This window comes from Triticum aestivum, chromosome 2D (genome assembly GCF_018294505.1).
Source record: "Triticum aestivum cultivar Chinese Spring chromosome 2D, IWGSC CS RefSeq v2.1, whole genome shotgun sequence".
NCBI classification, from domain to species: domain Eukaryota; kingdom Viridiplantae; phylum Streptophyta; class Magnoliopsida; order Poales; family Poaceae; genus Triticum; species Triticum aestivum.
In genome coordinates this window covers 406564314-406570453 of record NC_057799.1, presented here as the reverse complement: position 1 = coordinate 406570453, position 6140 = coordinate 406564314, and positions in this window count along the sequence as shown.

Sequence of the window (6140 nt, the reverse complement as noted above, 5' to 3'; positions counted from 1 at the left end):
TAATATGTGTAATAGCCGTGATAGCCTAGTGTAAGTTGCTTGCTTATTTAATTCCTTGTTGTCTTGTTTATTTGTTTGCTTGTAGTCAGTGCAGTTCTTTTTATGCGGTTTGCTAGTGGCTGCAATAACCTATTTTTTAAAACTAGGCCACAATAACCATGGGCTAATATTTAATGTAGTGACACTGGGCCTCCTACGGGTCGTAGAAACAGTGGGCCTTCTACGGGGCCGTATAAACAGTGGGCCTTCTACGGGCCGTAGAAACAGTGGGCCTTCTACGGGCCGTAGAAACAATGGGCCTTCTACGGGCCGTAGAAACAATGGGCCTTCTACGGGCCGTATCATCAATGGGCCTTATACGGGCCGTATGATCGATTGGCCAAACATGGGCCAAACAGACCGCATTCTGGCTGTAAACGGGCTAGAGTTGGAATCGTCCGTTCATGGGCCGACTATAACAGGCCATCGTTAATAGGCCGTATTTGATGACGCTATGAAAACGGCCCAACGTATTAACGGACCACAAACGGGCCGACTGTAACCACAGGCTGAATTTGGCCCACAAGCAGAAAATGACAGTAACGGGCCGTAAGTAAACGAATGCTGGAAAATAGCCCAAGAATAAATGGAATCTGAGAAGGCCGAAAGATAACATGGGCTGGAAATGGCCCAACGGAATAACGGGCCGTTAATGGGTATAAAGTGATACACTGTTCTTTACGGGCCAGTTTCACCACGGGCCGTTAATGGGTGTAAAGTGATACACTGTTCATTATGGGCCAGTTTCACCACGGGCCGTTAATAGGCCAAGAGTTACATAGGGCCTCATATGGGCCGAAAGACGTCATGGGCCAGAAGTGAAAACGGGCTGGAATCATATTGGATGGCCCAGATGACGCTACTGGGCCTAATTCGAATAGGGCGTAACGGACCTTGGGTTAGCGAGCTGTAAATGGGCTATATGCGAACAGGCCGTTAACAGGCTTTCCATGGGCCGGCCCACCACCTTTTGACCAAGTCAAACGGGCCGGCTTTTTCACAGGAATGGGCCTCTGTTGGGCCATGCCACGTGTCGACGTATCATAGGCGCCTTCTGTCCAATGAGTGGATGACATCTGTCCCAGCGATGAGCCGACACGTGTTTCCTCCAGCCAATGATGATTTTACACGTGGAAAATCCCCATTGGTCGGGGCTGTTAACGGGTCATCGCATCCAAAACCCGACCCGATAGCTTAACGGCGTTCCGTTACGGTGGATGCCACGTGTCGGTCACCCTTGACGAAAGAACTTCTGTGACGCACGATTTATCGTCATGGAAGTGGACACTTCCATGATGATAATTTTGGTAATGTCATGGAACACTTCTACGACAGCACAGGTATGACTATCCTGATTCTGTCATAAAATCGTCATGGATGTACATGCATGACAGAAAACGCGACCTACTGTGACAAACACGTATCATCACGGAAGTGTATTTTTTTGTAGTGTTTGCTAGCTTGATTTTGTTGTTTTTCGTCCTAATTCGAAAATCCCCACAAAAATAGCCCCAAAACTTTTTCTTGCAATTTGTTGGATCTTGTGAGATTTGGTTGTTTTGGTCCATGGATTTGTTGTTTGGCAAGTGGATCTAGCCCCTACCCATCAATCCCCAGCATTCCCACCACGAAATCCACGGAATTTTGCCATCCCCCCAAAAAAATTTGCCCAAGTCCAACACCCCCGGGTGCCTGCACCTCGAACCCCCGGGCTGTTTGCCCCAGTCCACCCCGGGCACCCGCACCTCCCACCCCCGGGTGCCCCCCCCGAATCAGCCCAAATCCACCTCCGTTCTGGCCATAACTTCCAACTCCCAAGTCCGTTTTTCATGTTCTTTAGCTCGTTTGGAAGCTATTGACATCCCCCATCCACACATATCATTACTGCCACCATTAGCCTCCATAAAAAATTCATCATAAAAGCACCCACCTTCCACATTTAACCAATTTTGAGTTGCGGTTTCCGTTTCCTAAGGTGTTTCGGCTACTTAGGAACGTGTGCCATCGACATCACCGCCATTCATCATCGCCTCAGAGTCATCTTCGCCAACGATCTTCACCGTTGACACCGCTAACTGTAAGAAAGGACGGTAACCTCGACAACACCTCGTTCATTTCCTTGCTTTTGCATTGATAACCCGAGCCATTTTGCGTCACTTACCCATCGAAACTAGCGAGTTGAGAATTGCCAAGCCATGCTATTGTGCATCGTAGTGAACTTGCTATCATCATTGTGCCCTAAATTTCTCCCGTGCATATCTTATATACTTTTATCATATCATATTTGCCTCGAGCATCAAGCATAGTGAAAAAAAGAAAGAAAGAAAAGCTTTTAAGCAAAAGAGGAGAAACAAAGAGCTTGTAAGCAATAGCATTGAGCCAGTTTGCATCGACATATCATCTTGGTCACCTCATACATAGCATACTTGGGATTGAAGACGACACATTTCTCTCATAGGTTGGTGCACAAGCGTATCTTGTCCATTGGAGCAATCGAGCAAGCGTCTCTCTAGAATCCGTACAACAAGAGCATTTGCCGTGGTTACACTTTTTGAGCTTACTCCTTGGTTGTGCGGATCCCATCTATCGTTCGTGTGTGCGTTCCTAGTGATATTCTTGGCTTTGATCTATTTGCTTTACTTGCAATTTTGTGAACCGTCTCAACCTTATCGATATCTTGACTAACATTTGCTTGAAATTTTTGCCACCATCCTAACCGAGCTACTCCATAAGCTTTACTTGTCTAGGTGTGAGAAACAAACCCGGTACCAATTCTCCTATTGTGGCATTACATTGAACGACACTTGATACATCCACAATCCTCGGAAAAGGTAACTTCGGTATTGTTCTCTCATTTTCCTACTCACCCACTTGGTTATGATGGATAGGCCAAGTTCTTCGACGAAGCCACTATTCGAGGAGCAAGGTGATGATCGCGACTATGTCACCAAGAGTCACTTCTTCGTCGTGCAACGAGCTCTCCATCAAGAAAGTGAAGCCTTGGGTGAACGCATTGAGCAACTCGCCACCAATCTTCGTCAATCAGAAGCAAGGAACCGCGACTACATCGATGCCAAGTTCATCACCCAAATGGAATAATTCCGCAACATGATTGTGAGACGCCCGTCTTCCTTGACATCTTCGTCAAGACGACGCCACTCAAGCCGCTCCTCAAGTCGACAATCTTCTGACTACTCCTCTTACGATGCAAGTCCTCCACGAGCTCACTTTCCTCGACGTGATGATCCCCAAGATCGCCAAGCTCAAGAAAATCCATTCCAAGGCAATGGCTTACAAGACCAAGTCGGAGCACATGAAAGGGCACGACAACAAGCACAAGAAGCAATGGAGTAAGAGCAAATACCTCCACAAGTGCAACATCAACCACCTCAAGATGGTGATGCAATTCGACAAGCACAAGAGCGCCGCCAAGCACAAGCCCTCGAACGTGAAGCTCAAGCACTCGAAGCTCAACGCACACTCAACGAGGCCACTAGAGTCGTCGAAGAGCGCAACCACCACGTCTGTGAACAAGAAGAAGCACTTCGCCAAGCACGACAAGAAGAAGCCGCTCGACTTGAAGAGCAACAAGAAGAAAGAAGAAACAAAGCGCACATGCATCGTCCTCCTCCACGACAAGAGCGACATCCTGAGGAACGAGCATTTGAGGACCTTCCTCCTCGTCAAGAGCAACATCAAAACCGCCACTACGACAAAGAACTCTGCTACGGCAAGCTCAAGTTCACCATGCCCAAGTTCTCCGGAAGTAATGATCCCGACGAATATCTTTCATGGGCATTGAAGGTGGACAAGATATTTCGTCTCCACAACTACGACGAGGAAAAGAAGATCACCACGGCCTCCCTGGAGTTTCAAGACTACGTCCTCATTTGGTGGGAACAAGTGATCGAGCGACGACAAGCAAGAGGCGAACCACCCATCACAACTTGGACACAAATGAAGGATGTCATGAGAACCCGCTTCTTGCCTACACACCACACCCGTGATCTTTTCAAGAAGTTGCAACTCCTCAAGCAAGGCAAGAAGACGGTGGAATAATACAACCAAGAAATGGAGGTTTCCATGATAGGAGCCAATGCCAAGGAAGATGACGAGCAAACTATGGCACGCTTCTTGAATGGCCTCAACCACCCAATCAAGCAGATTGCTGACTTCCAACCCTACTCCAACCTTCTCGAGCTAGTTCATCAAGCGACCAAGGCCGAGCGACAAGTGCAAGATGACTTCAAATACGCCAAGTACTCGTCCAAGACCTATGGCTCCTACTCTCAAGTTCCTGTGACTTCGGCACCTCCTACCTCAACTAGAGCATCACTACGTACCGGCGACAAGTCAAGTTCCAAGCAAGTTACGCCTTCCTCGACTCGTCCTCCGGCAAGCACCTACAAATACAAGACACCCTCATCTTCGGCACCACCGAATGACTCCGTCAAGACAAGTTCATTCAAGTGCTTCACATGTGGTGGCCGAGCACACAAGTCCTTCGAATGCACCAACAAGCGAACCATGATCTTAAACGATGATGGCACATACGGCTCCATGAGTGAAGAAGAAATGGAAGCCCTTGAGCACGTGGCCATGCATCGGCGCGTGAACGAAGATGAAGATGATCAAGTCTTTTGTGACAACGATTCAAGTCCCTCTCTTGTGGTCTCCAAGGTCTTGATGCTCCAACACCACCAAGAAGAAGACCAATGGTGCCACATCTTCCACACCAAGGACGACATCAACGGGCGTTCCGTGAAAGTCATCATCGACGGAGGTAGTTGCCACAACTTGGCAAGTGAAGATCTATGTTCCAAGCTGCAATTGGCCAAGAAGAAGCATCCTCATCCCTACAAGGTGCAATGGTTGAGCGACTCCGGCATTATTCAAGTGGAGCATACGGTGCAAGTTTCCTTCAAGATCGGCGTCTACGAGGACACCTTGGAGTGCGACGTGGTTCCTATGTCCGTGTGCGATCTTCTCTTGGGAAGACCTTGGCAATTCGACCATGGTGTAATCCACAAAGGACGTACAAATTACTATTGCTTCAAGATGAAGGGCAAGGAGTACGTGCTACGACCAATGTCACCAAGCCAAGTGATCGCCGACAAGCAAGCTTCCACACATCAGGGAGATACTGGTGAGAGAGTGAACCACCACAAAGAAAGTGAGTGCCACAAGCCCAAATTGAGTGACTCTTTGCCAAGGAACTAAGGAGATCCAACGACAAGTACAACAACTCATCGAAAACGGTCATGTACGTGAAAGCTTAAGTCCTTGTGCCAATCCGGTTATCCTTGTGCCTAAGAAAGACGGTAGTTTTCGCATGTGCTTCGATTGTAGACCCATCAATGCTATCATCGTTCATTATAGGCACCCCATTCCTCGCCTTGATGATATGCTAGATGAGCTTAGCGGTGCCACCATTTTCTCAAAAATTGATCTTAAAGTGGCTATTACCAAATACGCATTCAAGAAGGTGATGAATGGAAAACCGCTTTTAAAACTAAATTTCGCTTGTACGAGTGGTTAGTTATGCCTATGGGTTTATCGGAAGCTCCCGGTTCTTTCATGTGTCTTATGCATTTCGTGGTTCGTCCTTACATGGGAGTGTTTGTTGTGGTCTACTTTGACGACATACTTGTATTTAGCAAATCCATCAAAGATCATGTAAATCATGTTAGGGCCGTTTTGCAAACTCTTCGCAAGGAACGTCTTTATGCCAACATGGAATTTGGAGTTGACAAGCTTGTTTTCTTGGGTTTCGTTGTTTCTTCAAAGGGTGTCCATGTTGATGAGTCTAAAATTGAAGCAATTAAAACTTGGCCACAAACCACAAATTTGCAACAAGTGCGTAGTGTTCTTGGCCTTGCGGGTTTCTATCGTCGCTTTGTGAAAGATTTTAGCACTATTGTCGCGCCGTTGCATGCTTTGAGTGAGAAAAATGCACCCTTTGTTTGGGGACCTTTGCAATCTACTGCATTTGATGAGTTCAAATCTTTGCTTACTCATGCTCCGATTCTTGCTTTGCCTAACTTTGACAAAACTTTTGAGGTTCATTGTGATGCTAGTGGTAATGGAATTGGTGGAGTTTT